Source organism: Manis javanica, chromosome 2 (assembly GCF_040802235.1).
Source record: "Manis javanica isolate MJ-LG chromosome 2, MJ_LKY, whole genome shotgun sequence".
NCBI classification, from domain to species: Eukaryota; Metazoa; Chordata; class Mammalia; order Pholidota; family Manidae; genus Manis; species Manis javanica.
In genome coordinates, this window is record NC_133157.1 from 78,278,587 (window position 1) to 78,306,126 (window position 27,540).

At 36.6% G+C, this 27,540-nt stretch overlaps 1 long non-coding RNA gene across 1 annotated transcript; it reads left to right on the forward strand.

Moving 5' to 3' along the window:
* Window positions 1–667: 667 nt before the first annotated feature.
* LOC140845054 (uncharacterized) lies at window positions 668–17,272 on the forward strand. Its single transcript, XR_012123685.1, has 3 exons — window positions 668–1,047; window positions 11,718–11,767; window positions 15,782–17,272. It is a non-coding gene; the product is annotated as an uncharacterized lncRNA (long non-coding RNA).
* The last annotated feature ends 10,268 nt before the right edge of the window (window positions 17,273–27,540 follow it).

Sequence of the window (27,540 nt, forward strand, 5' to 3'; positions counted from 1 at the left end):
AAGGTTAGGCAAACCACTTACACACAAACATGTGCACACCATTTTCCCAAGAATCTGAAAACATAGGAAAATTTTTTATCTTTGTCTTTTTTTTTTCAGTTCTCCTCCTAGGGTGGAGAGGGGCTGCCTTCTGCATGATACCTTCCTGTAAGTAATAAATCAGAGGCAAGACATTACCCTCACTGTTCTAACTGGTCTCAATCACAACCACAAAACCACTGTGCCAGCTTCTCTCATTTCCATCCTGTGCCACTGAAGAGAGAGAGAGAGGTGTCCACCACAGAGATACTTGTAAATAGTTACACACTTAAGTTGTGGCTGAAACTAGAGCAGAAGAAAGTGGAGTGCCAAGAACTCCTGTGAGCTAATAATGAGCAAGCAGGTTCCCCCAGGCTTTCATTCCATCCTCCTTAACTGAGCTCTTCTTGTAATGAGAGATCTTCCTGGTTCATTTGACTCTATTGTTTCTTGTGAAATCTTGAAACCATATCTACATTCACTCCACTGTTGTTTTTTTCCCCTTCAGTTGGGATATGGTTTCAAAATCTGTTCATAGTTCCCTCAAAGATGCCCCTAGGGAATGAGGTCACTTGGGTTTTCCAATTAGAAAAATTTAACAGTTGTGTTTTTTTGGCAATCCTTTTGCATTACGTGACCTCATTTACCTTCCCCCACCAACACCAAAGTATGGTTATTCTATTTCCATGTATATCAAGACGTCCTCAGGGAAGTGAATGCAGATGAGAGAGGCAATGAGAGGCTAGGCACTTTGGCAAATAGAGAATATTTTATTTGAAAGTGGATTGTGTTTGGTGTCAACAGAAATAGTACCTAGTGATCAAAAGGATTTGTGCTGAGTTATGAATGACCTCATAATCTATTTGCATTTTAAGGAAGCAGTCAAATTAATACCAAATAATCTTTAATTTGTTTATTTCAGGCAATGTGATGAAATTGAAAAAATTTTTAAATGTGGAGAAAAGAAGATTTGCTGTCTGGATCCCAACTCACAGGCAGATCTGCGCAGCTTCCAGCTCTGCTCTTGAAGTAAGTGTTCTGACTTTTCGCATATGATTTTCTTCCTAAAGCTCTGCATTGTGGAGAGTTTGGATTTTTTAGGGAAGCTGGTTCCCTTCATGAACTTCCTTTGTCTGTTGGTATTGTTAGTACATAGAGTGACTGACTGTAAAATTAAGACTGACTTGTAGCAGAAAATAAGGTGGAACTCAGAGACCTAAATTTAAGTCTTAGAAAATACTACTCATAACCTTCAGAATTACTTTGTTCAAATAGAGCCAAAATACGTATTTAAAGAATTTGTTATAGAGCAAACTAAGAAATAAGGCACTTTAAAATGAATTGCTAAGCATTAGACTTCATGCATCCTAAACATGGCTATTTTGGTTTTGAAAGTTTTGGTTTGGGAGATCAAGCAGGATATATAGTCACGGTTTCTCAAAGTGAAGTCCATGAATCATTTGTGTCCTCTGGTGGTTTTTCAGCAAATAGTTTAGAAGCTTCAGAGGAAAGCAATATTTAGAAAACTTTACTCACAAATAGTTAACAAATTGAAAACATAAGATTAAATATAATCCTCCCTGAGGTCTCCTATGTTCTTAATAGTTGCTAGCATTCTAAAGTTAGCCTACTTGTTGCAAGGACTCTGATATCAGGCTTCAGCTTTCAGTCAGTTAATTGGATGCATTGCATTTAGGTTAATTTATTTTCACATTATTAGCATGTTACTTATTTGCATTTGTTACATTTGCCTTTTTAGAAATTGTTACTATTGGAGTTTATTATTAGATTTCTATTTTATGAAAGAAGCAATCACATACAAAACTAGTTTATACAAACATAAAGATAGTTATAAAACTAGTGACAGAAATATACCACCACCATAATTATCTTTAGTGACCAGGTTTCAGAGTACAGAATGTGATTACATATGTGCTGAGACAAGGGAAAAGCAAATAGAAGCAGCCAGATATAAAAAGTGAAAATAGGAAATCCAAAAATAAACAATGGAAAATTTTATTTAAGAAAACTAGGAATCATTTTACCCTGATGTGTAATAAATTGCCTTTTATAAAACTTGGTTAAATAGTGTCATGAAGACATCAAAGGTTTGCATGTAAGTACTGTGTACCTCTCTGACTTAAAAATGATTTTTTTCTATAACTATATTTTCCAGTTTTAAATTGCTGAATTTTATTACTTAAGAAAATGAAGTGAGCAAAACTACAGAAACATAATTCAGAGGTTACATTGCTTATAGCATAAGCAGGCATAGGTGCCAATCATGCTTTCTCAAGGTGTTTGGTAAAAGTAACTGTAAAGTTAATAACAAATAATTAACTCAAAGTGAAAGTGTAATGAGTCTTGGCAGACCTTTCCTCTCATATGACAATTGTATATTGTAGAACATTCATGTGTGTGGTATGGGAGATAGTTTCCTTTTCATTTGAAAAGCCACTGATGTAAGGTATGAATCAGGTCTTGGCTAATATGTGGCATGTGCACAGAGGAGAGGTGCTTGATGATTTTTTGTTCTGTTAGTCATTCAAAATCCATGCTAGAAGAAATTATTAGTCTGTTGTTGGTGTTTTTCCAAAGTCTGATGTACACTGGGAAAAGAGTGTTGCTACTGTTACTAACAAAGCATTATGTGTGTGTGTGGAAAAGGATTGGTACATATAAGAGGCTGTGACTGTCACCAGTCAGCTAGTTAACATACATTGATATTAACAGTGAATGTCTAGTGATCAACAATAGGCCTCCTGATCTTTGTTCTGTGTTGAAGGGAATGCAGAAATTTGTGTATGTAATCAGATGGCAGTATATGTCTTTTTGGCATAGTCTGGGAAATGAGATACTTCTTTTCCACACTGAAGTATGCTGGCTCCCAAGAAGAAATTTTCTTAACTTTGAAAATGGTGAAATATAACACAGAGAAAGGTGTAGAGCACATAAATGTACAGCATAATGAATCATTAGAAAGTGAATACCCTTTAAGCTACCACCCAAGTAAAGAAATAGAATCTTGTTGACACTGAAGACATTAAATCTCCTGCTACTAAGCATCTCTTCTCAATTACATTTCCTTATTATTCTGATTAAAAAATACTATCTTGATATGTATGGTAATTTCTTCTTTTTTTTTTCCTTTTTTTTGTTTTTTTTCATATTTATTGATCAAATGGTTGTTAACAACAATAAAATTCTGTATAGGGGAGTCAAAGCTCAATGCACAATCATTAATCCATCTCAAGCCTAATTCTTGTCAGTCTCCAATCTTCTGAAGCATAACGAACAAGTTCTTACATGGTGAACAAATTCTTACATAGTGAATAAGTTCTTACATGGTGAACAGTGCAAGGGCAGTCATCACAGAAACTTTCGGTTTTGATCATGCATTATGAACTGTAAACAATCAGGTCAAATATGAATATTTGTTTTATTTTTATACTTGATTTATATGTGGATCCCACATTTCTCCCTTTATTATTATTATTATTATTTTTATTTTTAATAAAATACTGAAGTGGTAGGTAGATGCAAGATAAAGGTAGAAAACATAGTTTAGTGTTGTGAGAGAGCAATTGTAGATGATCAGGTGTGTGCCTGTAGACTATGTGTTAATCCAAGCTAGACAAGGGCATGAAAACATCCACGGATACAGAAGATTTCTCTCAAAACAGGGGGGGTGAGGTACTAAGCTTCACCACTGTTGATCCCCAATTTCTCACCTGATGGCCCCCCTGTGACTGTGCCTGTCTTAGGTTGTTCCTCCCTTGATGAATCTTACCCGTCTCTGGCTAACCAGTCATCTTCCGGGGCCATTACAGGGAGATGTAAAGTTGGTAAGTGAGAGAGAAGCCATATTGTTTGAAAGGTTAGCTTTTTACTTCTTTGCAGATTTATGCCCTGTGGCTTCAATGCCCAGCATTTGTCTTGAGGTATCTTTACCACTTGGAGGAATTATGATACTTGGTAAATTCGATATGAGGCACGAATTCTATTTAAGGGTTGTAATTAGGAAGGAAGAAGAAATGCTATAGAGGTACAGATGGAAGAAAACATGGGAGGATTGATTATTTCTTTGGCATATCTTCTTGTAGAGTAACTTAAGCATGTATAGGTTTTAAACTACTAACTAAATTGCACACACATATTAACATAATAGGAATACAGTTACATAAACAAAGCAGATCTATAATTACCAGCCATCTCCAGTGAAGCCAAGAAAACCAGTTAGGCACCCTAGGCATTTGTGAAAATTTGTCTATGATATGATGGATATTGTCCAACTGTACTAGAACAGTCTGAGAGAAATCAGACAAATTAAAGCAACCCATTTCTAGGAACTGTTCACATCCCATATGTTCTTTTAACCGTAGATAGTCTGTAGTTGTAAGATTTTGGAGCGCTACAACTTGCACTTCTCCTACTTCGTGGTTGAGTTCCAACAGTATAGATACAGTCAAATTTGTTGTTTTACTGTATGCACAGGCCAGCTTAGATATCTCCTTCTTCATTCCAATGGCAAGTCCAGGAAATGGTGGGATGGATGCAGCTACAACTGTAGCATCGCCTGGATCTTTGTGGAGGTTTTTTGATGATCATCTTCTGGTATGACTCTTCCAGAGAGTGCTGCTGTTGGAAGTTCTTCTTCATATCGTATCTTAGTTCATTTTCTGGGGAGCCAAATTAGGCTTTGATCTTCTGTATAAAAACAAACAGACCCTTTGCCCACACTTTGATATGCCATTTATACCATTGTGTAGAACTCATTGGAGGTCACCACACAGGAATTGCTTCTTTTTTTTTTTTTATTAAGAGAAAGGAATATTATCAGAAAAGTGTACCTCCATAGCTGATCATCTGACACCCTTTAAGTGATCAAAATTAAGGATATTTAAAGCAGGCATTAATCTTTGATTTACCATTAGTTTTATCCTATCAAGGAGTAATCCCCCTTTTCTTTCTTTCTTTTTTTTTTTTTAATCTTTAATCCACACTTACCTGAAGAATACTATGTTTACTAGGCTCTCCCCTATACCAGGTCCCCCCTATGAACCACATTACAGTCACTGTTCATCAGCATAGCAAAATGTTATAGAGTCCCTACTTGTCCTCTCTGTGTTGTACAGCCCTCCCCTTTCTCCCTCCCCCATGCTAATCTTAATACCCCCTTTCTTCTTCCCAGCCCTTATCCCTCCCTGCCCATCCATCCTCCCCAGTCCCTTTCCCTTTGGTACCTGTTAGTCCATTTTTGGGTTCTGTAAATCTGCTGCTGTTTTGATCCTTCAGTTTTTCCTTTGTTCTTATACTCCTCAGATGAGTGAAATCATTTGATATTTCTCTTTCTCTGCTTGGCTTATTTCACTGAGCATAATACTCTCCAGCTCCATCCATGTTGCTGCAAATGGTAGGATTTTCCCTCTTCTTATGGCTGAGTAGTATTCCATTGTGTATATGTACCACATCTTCTTTATCCATTCATCTACCGATGGACATTTAGGTTGCTTCCAATTCTTGGCTATTGTAAACAGTGCTGCAATAAACATAGGGGTGCATCTGTCTTTCTCAAACTTGATTGCTGTGTTCTTAGAGTAAATTCCTAGGAGTGGAATTCCTGGGTCAAATGGTAGGTCTGTTTTGAGCATTTTGATGAACCTTCATACTGCTTTCCACAATGGCTGAACTAATTTACATTCCCACCAGCAGTGTAGGAGGTTCCCCTTTATCCACAGCCTCGCCAACATTTGTTGTTGTTTGTCTTTTGGATGGCAGCCATCCTTACTGGTGTGAGGTGATACCTCATTGTAGTTTTAATTTGCATTTCTCTGATAATTAGTGATGTGGAGCATCTTTTCATGTGTCTGTTGGCCATCTGTATTTCTTTTTTAGAGAACTGTCTGTTTAGTTCTTCTGCCCATTTTTTAATTGGGTTATTTGTTTTTTGTTGGTTGAGGCATGTGAGCTCTTTATATATTCTGGACGTCAAGCTTTTATCGGATCTGTCATTTTCAAATATATTCTCCCATACTGTAGGGTTCCTTTTTGTTCTATTGATGGTGTCTTTTGCTGTACAGAAGCTTTTCAGCTTAATATAGTCCCACTTGTTCATTTTTGCTGTTGTTTTCCTTGCCCAGAGAGATATGTTCAAGAAGAGGTCACTCATGTTTATGTCTAAGAGGTTTTTGTCTATGTTTTTTTCCAAGTTTAATGGTTTCATGACTTACATTCAGGTCTTTGATTCATTTTGAGTTTACTTTTGTATATGGGGTTAGACAATGATCCAGTTTCATTCTCCTACATGTAGCTGCCCAGTTTTGCCAGCACAATCTGTTGAAGAGACTGTCATTTTGCCATTGTATATCCATGGCCCCTTTATCAAATAGTAATTGACCATATATGTTTGAGTCTCTAATCTGTTCCACTGGTCTGTGGCTCTGTTCTTGTGCCAGTACCAAATTGTCTTGATTACTGTGGCTTTGTGGTAGAGCTTGAAGTTGGGGAGTGAGATCTCCCCTACTTTATTCTTCTTTTTCAGGATTGCTTTGGCTATTCGGGGTCTTTGGTATTTCCATATGAATTTTTGAATTATTTGCTCCAGTTCATTGAAGAATGTTGCTGGTAATTTGAGAGGGATTGCATCAAATCTGTATATTGCTTTGGGCAGGATGGCCATTTTGACGATATTGACTCTTCCTAGCCACGAGCATGGGATGAGTTTCCATTTGTTAGTGTCCCCTTTAATTTCTCTTAAGAGTGACTTGTAGTTTTCAGGATATAGGTCTTTCACTTCTTTGGTTAGGTTTATTCCTAGGTATTTTATTCTTTTTGATGCAATTGTGAATGGAATTGTTTTCCTGATTTCTCTTTCTATTGGTTCATTGTTAGTGTATAGGAAAGCTACAGATTTCTGTGTGTTAATTTTGTATCCTGCAACTTTGCTGTATTCCGATATCAGTTCTAGTAGTTTCGGAGTGGAGTCTTTAGGGTTTTTTTATGTACAATATCATATCATCTGCAAATAGTGACAGTTTAACTTCTCCTTTACCAATCTGGATTCCTTGTATTTCTTTGATTTGTCTGATTGCCGTGGCTAGGACCTCCAGTACTATGTTAAATAACAGTGGGGAGAATGGGCATCTCTGTCTAGTTCCCTATCTGAGCAGAAATGCTTTCAGCTTCTCGCTGTTCAGTATAATGTTGGCTGATGGTTTATCATATATGGCCTTTATTATGTTGAGGTACTTGCCCTCTATTCCCATTTTGCTGAGAGTTTTTATCATGAATGGATGTTGAATTTTGTCAACTGCTTTTTCAGCATCTATGCAGATGATCATGTGGTTTTTGTCCTTCTTTTTGTTGATGTGGTGGATGATGTTGATGGATTTTCGAATGTTGTACCATCCTTGCATCCCTGGGATGAATCCCAATTGGTCATGGTGTATGATCCTTTTGATATACTGTTGAATTCTGTTTGCTAATATTTTATTGAGTATTTTTGCATCTACATTCATCAGGGATATTGGTCTGTAATTTTCTTTTTTGGTGGGGTCTTTGCCTGGTTTTGGTATTAGGGTGATGTTGGCTTCATAGAATGAGTTTGGGAGTATTCCCTCTTCTTCTATTTTTTGGAATTCTTTAAGGAGAATGGGTGTTATGTCTTTTCTGTGTGTCTGATAAAATTCTGAGGTAAGTCTGTCCGGCCCCGGGGTTTTGTTCTTGGGTAGTATTTTGATTACTGTTTCAATTTCTTTGCTCGTAATTGGTTTGTTTAACTTTTGTGTTTCTTCCTTGGTCAGTCTTGGGAGGTTGTATTTTTCTAGGAAGTTGTCCATTTCTTCTAGGTTTTCCAGCTTGTTGGCATATAGGTTTTCATAGTATTCTTTAATAATTCTTTGTATTTCTGTGGAGTCTGTCGTGATTATTCCGTTCTCATTTCTGATGCTATTGATTTGTGTTGATTCTCTTTTTCTCTTAATAAGTTTGGCTAGAGGCTTATCTATTTTGTTTATTTTCTCAAAGAACCAGCTCTTGGTTTCGTTGATTTTTGCTATTGTTTTATTCTTCTCCATTTTGTTTATTTCTTCTCTGATTTTTATTATGTCCCTCCTTCTGCTGACTTTAGGCCTCATTTGTTCTTCTTTTTCCAGTTTTGATAATTGTGATGTTAGACTGTTCACTTGGGATTGTTCTTCCTTCTTCAAGTGTGCCTGGATTGCTATATACTTTCCTCTTAAGACTGCTTTCGCTGCATCCCACAGAAGTTGGGGCTTTGTGTTGTTATTGTCATTTGTTTCTATATATTCCTTGATCTCTATTTTGATTTGTTCATTGACCCATTGATTATTTAGAAGCATTTTGTTAAGCCTTAATGTGTTTGTGAGCCTTTTTGTTTTCTTTTTAGAATTTATTTCTACTTTTATACCTTTGTTGTCTGAAAAATCGGTTGGTAGAATTTCAATATGTTGGAATTTACTGAAGCTCTTTTTGTGAGCTAGTATGTGGTCTATTCTGGAGAATGTTCCATGTGCACTTGAGAAGAATGTATATCCTGTTGCTTTTGGATGTAGAGTTCCATAGATGTCTATTAGGTCCATCTGTTCTAGTGTGTTGTTCAGTGCCTCTGTGTCCTTACTTATTTTCTGCCTGGTGGATCTATCCTTTGGGGTGAGTGGTGTGTTGAAGTCTCCTAAAATGAATGCATTGCAGTCTATTTCCCTCTTTAGTTCTGTTAGTATTTGTTTCACATATGCTGGTGCTCCTGTGTTGGATGCATATATATTTAGAATGGTTATATCCTCTTGTTGGACTGAGCCCTTTATCATTATGTAGTGTCCTTCTTTATCTCTTGTTACTTTCTTTGTTTTGAAGTCTATTTTGTCTGATATTAGTACTGCAACCCCTGCTTTCTTCTCAGAATGCCTGAAATATGTTTTTCCATCCCTTGACTTTTAGTCTGTGCATGTCTTTGGGTTTGAGGTGAGTTTCTTGTAAGCAGCATATAGATGGGTCTTGCTTTTTTATCTATTCTATTACTCTGTGTCTTTTGATTGGTGCATTAAATCCATTTACATTTAGGGTGACTATTGAGAGATATGTACTTATTGCCATTGCAGGCTTTAGATTTGTGGTTACAAAAGGTTCATGGTTAGCCTCTTTCGTATCTTACTGTCTAACTTAGCTCACTTATTGAGCTGTTATATATACTGTCTGGAGATTCTTTTCTTCTCTCCCTTCTTATTCCTCCTCCTCCATTCTTCATATGTTGTGTGTTTTGTTCTGTGCTCTTTTTAGGAGTGTTCCCATCTAGAGCAGTCCCTGTAAGATGCCCTGTAGAGGTGGTTTGTGGGAAGCAAATTCCCTCAGCTTTTGCTTGTCTGGGAATTGTTTAATCCTGCCATCATGTTTAAATGATAGTTGTGCTGGATACAGTATCCTTGGTTCAAGTCCCTTCTGTTTCATTGCATTGAATATATCATGCCATTCTCTTCTGGCCTGTAGGGTTTCTGTCGAGAAGTCTGATGTTAGCCTGGTGGGTTTTCCTTTATAGGTGACCTTTTTCTCTCTAGCTACCTTTAAAACTCTTTCCTTGTCCTTGTACCTTGCCATTTTAATTATTATGTGTCTTGGTGTTGTCCTCCTTGGATCCTTTCTGTTGGGGGTTCTGTGTATTTTCGTGGTCTGTTCAATTATTTCCTCCCCGAGTTTGGGGAAGTTTTCAGCAATTATTTCTTCAAAGAGACTTCCTATCCCTATTCCTCTCTCTTCTTCTTCTGGTACCCCTATAATATGGATATTATTCCTTTTGGATTGGTCACATAGTTCTCTTAGTGTTGTTTCATTCCTGGAGATCCTTTTATCTCTCTCTATGTCAGCCTCTATACGTTCCTGTTCTCTGGTTTCTATTCCTTCAATGGCCTCTTGCATCTTATCCATTCTGCTTATAAATCCTTCCAGGGTTTGTTTCACTTCTGTGATCTCCTTCCTCACATCTGTGATCTCCCTCCGGACTTCATCCCATTGCTCTTGCATTTATCTCTGCATCTCATCCCATTGCTCTTGCATTTTTCTCTGCATTTCCGTCAGCATGTTCATGATTTTTATTTTGAATTCTTTTTCAGGAAGACTGGTTAGGTCTGTCTCCTTCTCGGTTGTTGTCTCTGTGATCTTTGTCTGCCTGTAGTTTTGCCTTTTCATGGTGGTAGAGATAGTTTGCAGAGCTGGTACGAGTGACAGCTAGAAGAGCTTTCCTTCTTGTTGGTTTGTAGCCTTCCTCTCCTGGGAGCATAGCGACCTCCAGTGGCTTGTGCTGGGCAGCTGTGCGCAGACAGGGCTTCTGCTTCCTGCCCGGTTGGTGTGGAGTTTATTTCTGTTGTAGCTGTGGGCATGGCCTGGCTCGGGGTGCTCCTCCAAAATGGTGGAGCCCCATTGGAGGTGGAGCAGCCGGGAGGCTATTTATCTCCGTAAGGGGCCTCTGTGCCTCCTATTGCCCAGGGGGTTAGAGTGCCCAGAGATCCCCAGATTCCCTGCCCCTTGGCTATGTGTCCTGTCCTGCCCCTTTAAGACTTCCAAAAAGCACTCTCCAAACCAAAACAACAACAGCAAAAAAGAAAAAAATAAAAATAAGTAAATAAATAATTTAAAAAAAAAAAGGAAAAACGCAGAATTTTCTTTGTCCTCAGGTGCCGGTCTCAGGCACCCATTCACTGGTCTTGCTGCCCTGTTTCCCTAGTATTGGGGTCCCTGTCCCTTTAAGGCTTCCAAGAAGCACTCGCAAAAAAATAATTAATTAATTAATTAATTAATCAATTAATTAAAAATAAGGAAAAACACGCGATTTTCTTTGTCCTCAGGTGCTGGTCCCAGGCACCCATTCACTGGTCTTGCTGCCCTGTTTCCCTAGTATTGGAGTCCCTGTCCCTTTAAGGCTTCCAAAAGGCACTCGCCAAAAAAAAAAAAAGCCACTCCCGTTTCTTTGTTTTCTGGCATCAGCCTCAGGCACCCACTCACCGGTCCTGCCACCCTCTTTCCCTAGTATCAGGACCCCACGCATGCAGTGTGTCTGCGCTGTGGTCTGGATGTCTGGGGCTGGGTGTTCAGCAGTCCTGGGCTCCCTCCCCTCCCTGCTGACTCCTCTCCTCCTGCTGGGGACTGGGGGGAGAGGCGCTCGGGTCCTGCCATGCTGGGGCTTGTATCTTACCCCCTTCGTGAGGCGCTGGGTTCTCGTAGGTGTGGATGTGGTCTGGATGTTTTTGTGTCCTCTGGTCTCTATTTTAGGAAGAGTTGTCTTTTTTATATTTTCATTGATAAATGTGGTTTTGGGAGGAGATTTCTGCTGCTCTACTCATGCCACCATCTTGGCTCCGCCGCCTCTCTTTGTACTTTTATTGCTGTTGTATGTAGCCCTAAATAAAATGGCTAATATTGACTGGTTTTAAACTTTATGTAAGAGTATACTTTTAATTTTCTTTCAACAAACAATGTTGTAAGATTTGTAAGTTGTTATACATAGCTCTGGTTAGTTCACTTTAAGTGTGGTACAAAATTCCTTTATATTAACAAGCACAATTTATTTATCCATCCTAACATCCTTACTTCCTAATAGATGTTAGAATTGTTTTTTAGCTGTGGCAAAACTGCTGCTGTGAACTTTTATTTATGTGTTTCCTGAAACTCATGTGACTGTATTTTTCTAGGTGTATACCCAGGAATGGAATTGTTGGGTATTGTTTGGTCTTAGGCACAGGTAAGTAAGAGGAAGGATAATACTAAAGTGGTTGAACCAATTTTCACTCACATCAGCTCAGTATGCATATATTTCTTTCTTCCTATCTTCACCATCACTTGATTTTATCAGACTTTTAAATTTTCCCAAGCTTATAGCTATGTGGAAGACCATTATTATAGTTTTTAATTTGCATTTCCAGGTGGGAATTATTTAGATGAATCTTTGAAATGATAAATTAAATTTTAAAATGTCTTTGTAAAATTGACAATATCAGTAAAGTTCTTTTCTGTTGTTTCAAATGGTTCACTTGAGTGCTGTGACTCAATTATTTTTAAACATCCTGAAACTATTATTTCAAAGCTGAAATGTCACCACTTTTAGTGTCAATTATAACATATTAGTGATTATCACAAAACTGATCTATGCTACAAAGGCATTATCTGCTCTTTTGATACTTTCTCAACACTTGATATTTTGCTTCATTGGTTAGATATGTTAATGATTAATTGACTTTATTTGAAAATTATACTGAAATAACAAAACATGATAAACAAATACTTCCCAGGTGTTAATATAACCAACGAATAGCGTTAATAATAAATTTAATGTATCTTTCAACTTGAAACTTTGAAGTCTCCTGCTTTTGTTTATATTCTACTCACTGACCTCTTTGGTGAAAGAGAGTTGAACATTATATTCAGAGAATTCTCTCCATAAGTTTTGGTCAATGTATAATAGAGGTATCTCAAATTCTCTGACAGAGTCTCCAAACAAATGCTAGCATTCTGAATGATGTATAATATTATGAAAGGATAGTCTAATGTAGTTGATATAAATACTAAAGAAATAAAATTGGATGCATAACTTAGGGTTCGAACTAATAGTAATTTTTATTTTTATGGAGAATACCAAATAAAACCATTCCAATTTTTTATCAGAAATGATATATTAATAATAATTATATTTTATATGATTCTTTATATTTATTATTTAAATTATTATAATTTTTCAGAAAAAATGAATGATCACAATTTCTCCAAAACACCCTTAAGTGGTCTATCAATGATCAAAGTGTGATAAACAATTGTACGGTATAAAGTGCAATAACTAAGAGCTTATGACAAAGATTCTAGGACTGACTTGGCACTGCAGTTTACTGACAATCTGGGAGAATTGTTAATAATTCTGGGTTCCCATTTCTTCATCTATAAAATACATCTTGTTACAGCTGCCCTGAGTTCCTTAGACTGTTTTGTCTAAATGAGATAATGTGAAAAAATATTTTAAAGACCATTCTGCTGCCAGCTGTGATGGAATAGCTCTTATCAGACCAACAGTTCTATGAGAAGCATTTTGAAAGTGGGGTACAGTGCAACAACAAAAACAAAAACAAGTTTTTTTTTAAGGCATTGGCTGACAACCAAAATAGCCAGGACATGAGGGGCTAAGATTCTAGATGAGAAGGAAACCACAGAGAAGGAACCATTGCCTACATTTTCTAGGCAATTTCCCCTCAGGCATTTTGTGACCACTACTTATTACTCTAACTGGACAAATACTGGGAAAATAAGAATAAGGCAACTACTAAGCTAAGCAGAGATTATTACAGCTTTAGGATTTTCTAAAGAGGAGGGCCTAATAATACCCTAGGATTTTAATGGAGAACGCTGAAAGCCTACTCCCTATGAGTGATAGCAAGCCAGAAATAGACTAGTCTTTATTGAATCAAGGTGATACACCTATATCCTCTATGCCTGAAAGATGAACCCAAAGTCCTTTCTGGAGCAGATAACGTCTCCCAGCAATGCTAGAGTAATTCACATCATTTAACATCATTTGAAGATTACCAGTCATGCCATGAAACATAACCAAAGCTACAAAAATTAAGAGAAAATAGAAACAAATCCATAAATGATCCAGTTATTGGAACTAACATAATAATTTTAAGATATATATGACTAATGTGTTTTAAAAAATGGGTTCAGGGAGGGTAGATAATTTCATAGCAACTTAAACTAAAATTAATGAAATAGAAATCTTTATAATTAATGCATGCAACAGCCAATTATACAAATATAAGAAAGGTTAATAAGCTAGGAGATAAGTTAGTAGAAAATATGTAGATTGAAGCAAAGAGAAAGAGAAAAGATGCTTTGGAAACTGTAGGCGATACATGGGACACAGTGAAAAGACTGAACTTATGTGTAATTGGAGTACAGAAAGTGAAGTGAGAAAAATGGGAGAGGAGCTTTTTTTAAAAGATCATGGCCTAGAAGTGTCCAAAATTGTTGAAAGAGCCACTGATTCAAGAATATCTATAAATCAAAAGCAGGGCAAAATCAAAGAACATCACACCTAGACACATCATAGTAAATCTACTGAAAGACAAAGACAAAGATCTACTAAAAGTATCTATAGGAGTAAAAAGATACATGACCTTCAAAGAAACATTACAGTGAAGATTGAATTTTACTATGATTTCTTTATTAGATATGTATAATAAGTAACCAAAGGATCTATCTAGGAATGAAATATTCATTGCAATAACATTTAAAATTTATATTTAGTTCATTATAAATATAAGAAAAACTATATTTTCTGTATCTTCTTTCAATATGGATAATTTTTGAAAAGGAATTTGTCCATTTCTTCTAAATTTAAAAATTACTAGCATAATATTTAAAACCATATACATACTCATTGTTTTTTTAAAGTGTACTACCTGTGAATATACTCTTTTATTCACATCTATTGGTAATTTGTGATTTCCATTTTTTCTATTACTCTTTCAGGGGTTTATCAACTTTATTAATCCTTTAAGGAATAAAATAGGGGCTTTAGTCTTTTTACTGCATTTTATTTTCTATTTCATTCACTACATCACTTAAATTTTATTCTACTTCTCTGACTTTAAATTTGCTATTTTATAGCTTCTTTAGATGGTTGCATACATCTTTGATTCTCAGGCTTTCTTCTTTTCTGATGTATTCATTTTGGCTTATACATTTCTAATAATTTCTCTAACTCAAATATGAGGTCAGAATAACCTTACACTAGAGAACATTATAAAAACTCAGTCACAATGATCAACGTCTCTCATTAAAATAGATGCACTTTTTCAAACAAAATAGTTGTAAATTCTGCACAGGAATATAAAAAATAGTAATACCTTATGTACAAGAAGGCTTTATTCCAGTACAAAATTTGTTCAACAATAGTAAATAAATCAATGTTATTCATCACATTGAAGTGAAAAAGAAAAGAAAAGATATCCGACATGACCATGACAACACATTTTTTAAAAGTAAGCATTTGGTAAGATTCAACGACCTTTCAGGACAAAAATCTTTGGTATCGTTAATCTGACAAAGAATATCTACCAAAAAAAATCTACAGCAAAATAATTAATGGTGAAATAACTAAAGCTTTCTTCCTGAGTTTGGGAATGACATAAGCATGTTCCGTTTTTACCTCATCTATTCAGGGTTTTTTTCTTTTCTATATTCTCTATGCTGTACTTTCATCCCTGTAGCTAATTTATATTATGACTGAGATTTTGTGCTTCTTTATCCCCGCCACCTGTTTTACCCTCCCACTCTAACCCCCACCCTGTGTAACCCCAGTCACTTCTCAGGATCTGTGAATCTGTAACTGTTTTGTTCATCTTGTTTTGTTTTGTTTTTAGATTCTACTTATAAGCAAAATCATATGATATTTGTCTTTCTCTGCCTGGCTTATTTCGCTAACATAATATCCTTTAGGTCCATGCATGTTCTTGCAAATGGCAAGATTTCTTTCTTTTTAGGTTTGAATAATATTCATTGCATATATGTACCACATCCTTATCCATTCATCTATTGATGGACTCTGATTGCTTCCATATCTTGGCTATTGTAACTAATGCGACAATAAACATATAGGAGTGAATATATCTTTTTGAATCAAGAGATTTTATTTTCTTTGTATAAATTCCTAGATGTGGAATTACTTGGAATTACTGGATGATAATGGTATTTCTGTTTTTTTTTTAAGGAGCGTCCATACTGCGTTCTTCATCAGCTGCACCAATTTACCTTCCTACCAACAGTGCAGGAGGATTCTCTTTTCTTCACATCCTCAACAACACTTGTTATTCTTGTCTCTTGGATTGTGGTCATTCTGACTGGTGTGAGGTGATATTTCATCATGGTTTTGATTTGCAATTTCCTGATGACTTATGATGTGGAGTATCTTTTCATGTGTCTGTTGGCCATCTGTACATCTTCTTTGAAAAAATGTCTATTTGGGTTCTCTGCCCATTTTTCAATTGGGTTATTTGTGTTTTTGCTGTCGAGTCATATGAGTTCTTTATATATTTTAGATGTTAGACTTGGATATATCATTTACAAATATATTTTGCCTTCTTGTTTTTTGATGGTTTCCTTTGCTGTGTCAAAGTTTTTTAGTTTGATGTAGTCCCACTTGTTTATTTTTGCCTTTGTTTTCCTTGCCAAGGGAGATGTATCTAGAAAAAAATTACTCATGACTATGTTAAAAAGATTTTTGCATGTTTTCTCCTAAGAGTTTTATGGTTTCATGTCTTATATATAGGACTTCAATCCATTTTGAGTTTACTTCTATGTATGGTATTAGATAGTAATCCAATTCCATTCTCTTGCATGTAGCTGTTTTGTCTTCCCAGTAGCATTTATTGAAGAGACTGTCTTTTCCCCATGGTATATTCTTGCCTCGTTTGTCATATAGTAATTGACAATATATGCATGGCTTACTTCTGGACTTTCTATTCTGTTTCATTGTTTTATGTTTCTTTTCCTGTGCTACTACCATTCTGTTTCAGTCACTGTATCTTTTAGTATAGGTTGAAGTCAGGAGTGTGATACCTCTAGTTTTGATCTTCTTTCTTGAGATTGCTTTGTCTTTTTGGGGTCTTTTGTGGTTCCACATAAATTTTAGGATTCTTTCATCTAGTTCACTGAAAAATGCCACTGGTATTTTGATAGGGATTGCATTGAATCTGTAAATTGCTTTGGGCAGGCTAACCATTTTGACAATATTAATTCTTCTCCAGTGAGCATGGGAGGAATTTCCATTATTTATGTCTTCTTCAGTTTCTTTCATCAGTGTCTTATAGTTTTCAGAGTATAGGTTTCACCACCTTGGTTAAGTTTATTCCTAGGTATTTTATTCTTTTTTACACAGTTGTAAATATAATTGTTTTCTTGATTTCTCCCTCTGATAGTTTGTTATTATATATGTAGGAAGTAAGAAGTAGTATGTAGAATATAGTATGTAGGAATGCAACAGATGCCTGTATATTGATTTTGTTTCCTGCAACTTTGCTGAATTCATTTATTCTAATAGTTTTTTGGAGGAGTCTTTAGGATTTTCTGTATGTAGTATCATGTCATCTGCAAATAATGACAGTTTTACTTCTTCCTTACCAGTTTGCCCTTTATTTCTTTTTTCTTGTCTGATTAGCATGGCTAGGACTTCCAATACTATGTTGAATAAAGGCTGTGAGAGTGGGTATCCTTGTCTTGTTCCTGATTTTAAGAGGAAAAGCTTTCAGCTTTTCAATCTTCTATTCACTATTAAACTGATGGTTCTACTCAGTGTCACAAGATAAGAAAAAGTAACAAAAAGATATAAAAAAGCAGAAATAAAATTGCCATTATTTGTAGATACGTGATTGTGCTCATAGACAATTATCAAAAAAATCTATATGTAAAGTGCTAGAATTAATAAATTTAGCGAGGTAATTGATCAATATATAAAAATCAATTATGTTCCTACATACTAACAACAAAAAATAAGTTTTTGAAATGACTTTTAAAACAATATTCTTTACTCTAACAACAAAACAGAAATTATTTGGAAAAAATATATGAACAAAGTAGGAGTACTTATATGCCCAAATATCAAGGCTTATTTTAAGGTTGAAGTAATTAAAACAGATTGTAATTGCTATCAGAATCGACAAAGAAATAAAACATAGCAGAGGAAACAGAGAGAATCATATGTTTATAGTCACCTAGTTCCTTATTGCGATACAGTGGGGAAAGAATGCTCTTCTCAGTAAACAGTGTTGGACCAACTGAACATCCAGAGATATTTTTAAAAGGAACCTTTACCTCATACTTTACAGTGTACATAAAGCTACTCTGCAGTGGGTTAAAGACTTAAATGTGAAACAATAATAAAGATTTAAAAGATGAGAATATTTTCATGATGCAAAATATTTTTATGGTACATGAAAGAAGTTTTAAAAAAGACACAGAAATTGTAAACATAATACACCAGGCTGACAGATTCTTCCTCATTACATATAATTTCTGTTCATTAACTGATACCACTAAGAAAGTGAAAATGCATAAAGAATAGAACATATTCAATTCTAATACCAAAGCCAAAAACAAGGAAACCCTACAAATTAATGAGAAAAAACCCAGAAAACTTAATTTAAAAAAGACAAGAGACTTGAACCAACGTTTCATAAAAAGGTAATAAGTGTACAAAAAGGTAACCAACATTGTTAGTCAGCAGGATAATGCAAATTAAAACCATAAGGAGCTATCATTACACACCCACTAGAATGGCTAAAATTTAAGAAAAATGAAGGCAAAGCAAAATGTAGATGAGAATACAGAGCAATAGAAACTCTAATTCACTGCTAATGGGAATATAAACTTCTAGAATCATTTTGAAGTCTGTTTGTCAAAGACTATTTGTCATGACCATAAGACCCAGCAATTCCATTCCTCAGAATCAGTGGAAAAGCATATACATATATGCAGCAAATGACACGTACAAGAATGTTCATAGCAATATTATCTAACACAGTAAACAATGAAAAACAATTTAAATGTTCAGTAATATTAAACTGAATAAATAAATTATGCTATATTTGTATAACAGAATACTAGCATTAATGAAAAAGAACACATTCCTGCTCTGGGCAGCATGGATGAACATCACAGTTATAATACTGACAGAGCAGACAAAAAAGTACATATTATTTGATTCTACTTACTTAAAGCTCTAAAACATAAAGCAAATAAATGGTGATGGAACTTAAAATAGTGGTTACTTTTGGTGAGAAGGTAATAATTGGGAATGTACATGAAAGAGGCTTCTGGATGTTGCTAAATTTGATCTGGATAATGGTTAATAAGTATGTACAAAAGCAAAAGGTATTGAGCTGTAATGTAAGACATATGTACTTTATAGTACGTATATTATACCTCACTACCAAATTAAACGAACCAACAAATAAGTGAATTCTTTAAATAAAAGAAAATTCAGGAATTATTATAGGATCTCTCCCTTGTCTCAACCCAGATGATTATAGGGTAATTACAGTTGCATGTCTTACAGTTTCTTCATGAGGTTCCTAAAAAAATGAGACTTTTCCCATCAGGATCGAACATCATGGTGGAGCAAAGAAGGAGCCCCTCAATGTGTTGCTGAAGGAAGAAACAGTGGAACTTCTGAGTAGAACTATCCATAGAGGGAGATGTTTCTCATACTGTGCTTCATGATACTTAATGGCTCTGACAGTAAATTACTCAGTACAGCCAAGTGTGTAGTATAGCGTCTGGAACATAGTAATCATGAAGCTGGTATTTACTCAAGGCTTACTCTGTGCCTGGCGTTGTGCTGGATTTCTTAAATGTGTGACCTCAGTTAATTGGCACAGAAACCTGTGAGATAGCTATGAGATTGTCCCCATTTTAAAGTCGATACAATTAAAGTTCACAGAAACTACCTAACACGCCAGGTCACCCAGTTTGTGAGTGATGGAGTTTAAATGCAGGTGAAAGTCATTGTGAATCATGAAACTGTGTTTATAGCCCTTGTCATACTTCTTAGAAAACAATTGGTTAAATGAGTCAGGAGCTTTCTGTCTCCATTATAGAATTGAAAACAACCCACTTATTTATTAAGCTTAAACTCTGGAATTCCTCCTTGCTAGTCTATAAGATCCTTGAGGCAGGGATAATATTTTATTCATCTATGGGTCATCATTGTCTAGCACAGTGCCTGGCTCACTATAGATGATAAGTTTAATAGATTTGTTCATTGATGTGGCATGACTTGCATGATTCTGAGGTTGCTGTAGAATCCCTGAATTCCTGGACACTTGTTTGTAAGTGAAATAGAAATTACCTCTCATAGAAAGCTCCTCAAGGTAATAAGAATATTCACAAAGAGTTTTGATACAAATTGTGGGAACTCAGTGGTATCAGCTAAATTAGAAGTTAACAACCAGTCCAGAAAAAAGCAAAAAACTAAAAGTGCCCTAGTGATTGCTTGAGAATGTAATAAAAAATATGCTTATATGGAGTCTGTGGAGTAAAAGAAGCTTTAGGATTCTGAACAAAATTCCTTAATTCTGTTACCTCATTTTCCACTTTCTCATTGCAGTGATGGTTTCTTAATTCACTGTTTTTGTGTTTCCTGGACACTCTTAGTGTTCTGAAGATAAGCTGTCAACACAACCCCAGAGAGTCTTTTGGAAGGGAAAGAAGATTCAGGAATACTGCCTCTGCCTAGAGCCTGCCAGGAGACACACACACTGAAAATGTCCCTTTTCCACCAACTCTTGGTTCTTGGACAGGGACCAGTTTTCCTTGCTTTTAGAATGCATAAGATATACAGTGATGCCTGGATAAGGAATTTAGCAAACCATCCCAGGTCTTTGGTTTGGTAAAACATCATCGTGGAGGTGGTAACAGCTGTGCAACAACTTACAGGCGTGGCACGGGGCCCAGTGGCTGCTTTTATCTTTTCCTCTTCTGTAAGCTTGTTTCCTTTGAGTCACTTTTTGATTATGATGGATTTATTTTCTGTTGTGTATTAATTTCAAAGACCTTAGGCAGTCTTTTTTCAAGATTCATGGAAACAGATTCATAGTGGTGATGAAAAAGGGTGTTTAACACCTGTCAGACCTATGTTCCTGCACATTATTTGATGGCACATATTTGACATTCTAAAAAGTTATGTAATATTCAGGATGACACATAGAAATCTCTAAATTATCAGTGCTCAATGGCTGATCTCTTCATTAGTAACTCTTAAATATACTAAAAGACTCACCCAGTGCCCTTTGATATGATTTTTTAAAAAATGAAACCTGTTTTACTTCTTTAATATGAAGCTATTGCAAAAAGAGGAAAATGGAACTTGAATGAAAAGTTGGTTGTTTTCTAGTATTAATAAATATGGAACATGATTTCAGGTGACATTCAAGGTCATCCTCATCTCACACAGCCAATAGGACTCCAAAACAAGACATGTTCCATCCACTTCTACCTGTGGAATTGTTGGGGGAGAGTCACTTATATTTTAAATAATAGTTGCTTCTAAGTAGGTTACTGAATTTTTTTTCTCTAAAATTCTATATAAAAAGTTTAGAATATTTTTACTTCAGTAAATCTGCTCATTAATAACAATTACAGGAATAAATCATTCACAGAATTGCTCTTTTTCATGACAACTATAGTTTTATTGTGAGAAAGCAGCTAGGAAAACATAGCTAACAACCTGCCCCCTCCCCATCATGTTGTGAGTTAGGTCACATTTGCTTTTGGAACCCTTTCATTACCTTAGGAGCAGTTCAGATTTTTTGGTTGCAAGAAATAGAAGTGACCCTAAGTTAAATAAGAAAGAACATAAGGGAGTTATAATAAGAACACCCTGTTAGAAGGATATGAAGAACCAGTAAAGCATGAGAGAAGTCTGATTTATTTATTAATTATTGATATGTGGTTTATTTATTATTATTAGGGAATAGCAAGGAAAGGAGAGGTGATGGAAGTTCAAATGGTTTACATATCAGGAAGTAGCCATATATCAGAACTAACAGCTGATTGCTGAGGCTGAGGTGATTCCAAACCTTTGACAGTGGTGTGTGATTCTGGGGAAGAGATCTGATTGGTCTAGATTGGATAACATGCCACCCATTGACTATAGGAAGGCAGGAAATCATGATTGACATACTGAATCAAACATCTATTGCAGTGTAACAGACCACTCCAAAACTTGGTGGCTTGAAATCATATCCGTTTATTGCCCCAGGCATCTGCAGACAAGCTGGGGATCAACTGATCTAAGCTGAAGTCAGCTGTGTGGCTCTCCTTAAATATGTGGGTCAAGTGGCAAAGATATGCTTCACACATGTCCCTTCTGGGGCCCAAGTGAGGGGCAGCTGCTACATACACAGAAAAGTACAAGAGTGTAAATCCCACTGTGTGCACAGAATTGAAGTCTTTGCTTACATTGCGTCTACTATCCACTGGCCAAAGCAAGTCATGTGACCAAGCGCAACATGAGGTGGTAAGAAAGTACACTCAGCTTTTTGAGGCAGTGATGGCAGAATCAACTGACAGCAGGAATGGATAGCTAAGGGGGTAAAGAAAGAGAGCCAATAATTATATCAGGATAATTATCCAAGAATCAAAGAGAGAATTACCATAAAGAAATCCATGTTTTTATCATAAAAGGGTGCTTGATAACAAAAAGGAAATGAGCCCAAGAAATGCCTAACTCCTGAAAGGCATGGTCCTCACCTGGCTTTAATGAACAGCAGCTTTAAGTGATTCTTCTTATGGCACCTTTGTACACCAACAGGACTCCTAGAACACCAAAATAATCTTATGGCAGGGATATGACAAGTACCATAAGATATAAGCGGAAGTGGTCAGATCACAGAATATGGGCCTACTTTTAGGAAAAACTTTGCAAATAAATTTGATCTCAAAGCATTAAGATAGAAAAATCACATAGGAGAAGGAATTGTTTGCTGTTACTTCCTGTAATAGAAACTGTGAGCATCCAAACAGCCAATAAACTAGTGCAAAGCAACAAGTCCAGCTGTTCCGGCTCACTTCTATTGCCCAGCTTAGCATTAGCCACACCTGAAGCATGTTCCAGTGGATAGCAGTGGGTGGTACTTACAGTTCTATGTTTTGCTTAGCCTGGGAAATGCTGATGGAACTTGGACATAAGACTTTAAAGATTCAAAGAGTCCCCTAAAGTTGGTTGTCAAATCTAGGGTGGGATAATCACATCAATCATATATTCAGATTCTTAGGCTGCACTCTGGAGGATTCTAATTAGTATGTCTGTGTTGGAGCCCTAATACCAATTTTTCTTCTGACACTCTAAAACCCTCCAAGTGGTTAAAAGATTTATTCAGGTTTAGAATCTACTTAGTCCAGTGCTTTACTGAAAAAACTGATACTCAGAGTGGGTGAAGTATGACTTTCTTCCCAGTGTCATACAGCTGATTTGTCTTGTGTCAGACTTGGACTGTTACCTGATCTACTCTACTGTCTGCAGGTCCAGTGCTCATTCCTCTACAACCTGTTGTCTTCATGCAAATATGCAGAAGGTATGGTGCTGATGTGAATTTCTGGAGAGTGAACACCATCCTCTCCCCATTCCCTAGCACATTAATTCCTTTCCCCCGAAAGCACATCGAGATTTAAATTTGCTTACACATTTATGTGGATTTAATTGCTCATGGGTTGACCTATCCAATTAGTCTTTGATTACTAAAAGAGTGAACTAAGACCACTTAAAAATGAAACCTCTGAATCCTTTTGACCTGTAGGCACAAAGTAGAAACCAAGGGTCAGTGTGACAAGTGAGACAGCCACAGATCCATGGAAAAAACCTCCAGAGCAAAATCATCAACCCTCAGTGGAATGTGAATGGAAAGCCAAGAACTGTTAGTACAAAGAAAAAGATGAAAAGTAGAGGAAAGAAGGACAGAGGGGAGTGAGCGTGAGATGAGAACTCAGAGAGCTTGAGATAGGTCTGGGCAGCCTATCCCCTGCAGGTCAGCATACATGGGCTGGCATGCAGGATGAGATAGGAGGAGAGACAGTCATCCAAAAGGAAGAAAGATGGTCTTCAGGAAGGGAAGATACGCTTAAAATTAAACACGGGGGAGGAAAAGGGTGTTTATGGTTTTCTGAGATGACATTCAAGGCTGAAGTCATAGTTTGGCAGCCAAACCAAAGAAATTTGGTTTCCCTCTGAAAGATTTATGTCTTCTAGGGCTGAGGAATATGCCTGGCTGCCAATATTTCATAAAGCAACATAGAAAGAAATACTACCTACTTTAGTGTTTAGCTTGGGACTTTTCACCTCTGTTTGGCAAGATATTTTTCATTTTGAAAGAGAGAGGGCGGATGGCAATTCATGTTAGCTTCCTCTGAAGATCTCAAAACCTCTGCCTGAATTACCTGATTTATAATATTTTCATTAGCTATATACAAATAATTGAAGTGGAGAATTAAATCTGTTGATGTACATTAACAGAACCTGTAAAACTCATAACCTTTCTGTTCCTAAACCCTTTGAGATAACATCACCATCAAAGAGAATGAAAAGAAATGTAATCACATCCTTTGGGACTTCCACAAAGTAGTTGGGAGCAACAGAACCCAGAGCCGGGTCTGCCATTTGCTATTTGTATGACCTTGAGAAGTTACGCAGTTCCACTGTACCACAGATCCCTTATCTGGAAGCACAGATTATTAAAGAATCTACTTCATAGGGTCATTGAGAGGATAAATGATTTAAGCTTGTATAACAATGCTTGGCACTCAAAAAAGGATTGTTATTATTACATATTCTGGAATTTCTAAGATAACTCAATTTCAAATACTTTCTCTTACTACAGTCTTACATCATGGAAAAATCCTAAAAAGGCCAACTAACTACATTTTTAAATTATCTTTCCTGCTTGGAAGTGGCAGAAAAATTCCTTTATCAGGTGTGTCTTTATTTGAGGTCCAGAAAATATGGTCATGCCAAAAGGACAGAGGTATTGAAACAACAGGAGAGAAATATTTCCTCCCATCTCCTCCAGCTACAAACCTTGCCAGCCTCGCTCTTGTAACCCCTAAACTACCACGAGCTCTCCACTTGGAGTTTTACACCCCTGTTTCTTCATTCACAGGGCAATTTCCCTGGCAGATATCTTCTGCATGCTCTGGCCACAATTTCCCCCACAGCCTGCCTGCTGGCTTATCTTTCCTTCGCCTTCTGCCCTTGTCTCCTTCCCTTTCCCTCTTCCTCTCCCTCTTTCTTTTTCTTGTTTCTTTCTCACTCTCATCCCTGCCTCCTTCCTTCCTTCCTTTCAAAAATCTCTGGGCCCCTGCTGCCATAATTGCCCCAGTTCTCCGATGCTAACCTACATTCAGGTATCAGCTACAATGTAAGGTTCTGTGCCCCATCTTTGCTTTAAATGTTCCCTCCTGTTCTCAATGTCCTTGTCATCCAACTCTTCGGCTGTGCTTTGCTTCTAGTTCTTTCTCAACAGTCTTCGCTGTTACCTAGGCTACATAGGCAAGAGATGTGGTTAGTAGATGGTACTTGAACAAAAGATAAGCAATCTAGGTTCCTCTCCTGGTTCTTTTATTTGCCATCTTTGTGATCTTGGTCAGCTTCAGTCTCCACATATGTCCTCTCTGTGCTCTGACTACTCATGGAGGTGTTATCAGGCTCATATAAGGCAGCATAAGTCAAGTAGTAGTATGTTTAAGTGCCGGGTATTGCTATTTATTTAGTGTCACCATTGCCTCATCCTTCCTGGTAGTCCGGATACCCTACTCACTTCCAACTTAAAGAAGTGGTGGCTTCCACTTTTAACCCTATCATCCTTCCTGTTGGTAGCTAAGAGACCCCTGACCCTTTCCCCAACCTCAGCTCCACTTTCTTCCCCCTGCAGTAATTTCAGATACTGAGAATCTGCCTCACGTAACAAGCTGCTTCTCATTCCATGACTCCTCATGGGCCATTCATGTTGCTTTCCATCTGTGTGGTGATCATTTATTAGACTTAAAAACCCAGTTCAGATATCTTTTCTTATGTGACATCCTCTCTGTGACAAATATCTATTGCTAAATATATCAATTTCAGTTTGAATTATCTATCCCTCCTATTAAACTTTGAGCTTCTTGGAGGAGGCCTTAGTATCCTCAAGTCCTAGAATAGTGCTTTGCACTTTATATGTCTCAAAAACATTTGTTGAATTGAAATGTAAGTTCAAATGATCTTTTTATGATAATGTGAACATAAATTTACCCTGGTTTTGGAATTCTACAGTGTGGGTTCAAGCTCTGGCCCACCATTAATATTGGCTATCTGACCATGACAGAGTCTCTTAACCTCTAAGAGGGCCAGTTTTCTTGAGAGTAAGTGGGGGACAATGACACACCTATTTATTGAATACTCAGTACTTGCCATAACTGTGCATTTGCTTGTTTATCTTTTCTCAGTTAATTCTTAAAATTACCTTGTGAGGTACCTATTATTATTCCTAATTTACAAGTAAGAAAGTTGAGTCTGGACAACTAAAATAACTAGAGTCTTTCCACTCTTACTATTCTTCAGTCTACTTTGTTAGACTATTAAGGATGATCTTTTAAAATCATCAAATAGTGTTATGCCCTTTAAAAAAAAATGCACTTAGAAAAAAAATCTACATATACTCTCATGTCCTGTAAGTCTCTGATCCCTAATTACCTCATTGATTTCATCATGTACTATGTCACCCCTCTTTCACAGCCCTCATGATTACTGGCTGAACTGCTTTTCCTGGAATAAGTAAGCTCTTTCCTGTCACAGGGCCTTTGCATGTGCTGTTTTTCTGCTGAAAGCTCTCTTCCAACAAATCTTTTCATGGCTGACTCCTTCTCATTTAACTCTTGGCTCAAATGTTACTTCCTTAGAGTAGTTTTTCCTAAACCCAATCCCATTTAGCCCCAGCCCTATTACTCTCCATGTTACTATCTTGTTTGATTTCCCTGAGAGCACTTGTCACTTACCATGAGTCATTTATTTCATTGTCTGTCTCCTATAATTCTCAGTGCCTAGCATAACAGATTCAACACATACTTATTAAAACAAAGAACTATCAAAATCAACTCAGCCAAGAGAACTGGTACTGGAATTTGAGTCCAGGACTGTCTGATTCTAAAGCCACTTGCTTAACCACTGTGTTCTTCCCCTGCCTTAGCCATAATGTTATTGGAAGGAAACATGGGCTAATACAGGCCCATGCCTCATAGATACTGTGGATTTAGTTCCCAACCACTGCAATAAAGCAAATGTCACAATAAAGCAAGTCAAATGAATTTTTTTGGCTTCCTAGTATGTAAAAATTATGTTTACACTATCCTGTAGTCTGTTAAATGTGCAATAGCATGATGTCATGCAAAATAATGTACATACCTTAATTTTTAAAAAATACTTTATTGCTGAAAAATGATAACCATCATCTGAGCTTTCAGAAAGTCATAATCACTAATCGCAGGTCACCATAACAAACATAGTAATAATGAAAACGTTTGAAATATTGGGAGAATAACCACAATGTGTCAGAGACACAAAGTGAGCAACTGCTTTTGAAAAAATGATACCAATAGACTTGCTCAATGCAGGGATGCCACAAACCCTCACTTTGTAAAATATGTGCTATCTGCAAAGTGCAGTAAAACAAGGTATGTCTGTATAAGGAACATGCTTTGTAAACTCTAAAGGTTACGTCAATATGAAGGAGCAGAGTTATGATAGTCTGTCCTTCAGTGTCCTCTGCTGGATGCCACACACATTCAGACTGTTCATTCTCAAGAGGCAATAGCCATCACCAATGCTGGGGGAGAAAGGCTATTAACTACAAGCTGCCCTTGTGCTGATACTTAAGAACTGCTGGTGACATTTGTGGGAGAAGTCTTCCTCTCTCTGCTGCTCTTGAACAGGCCCTCGCTAATCCTACC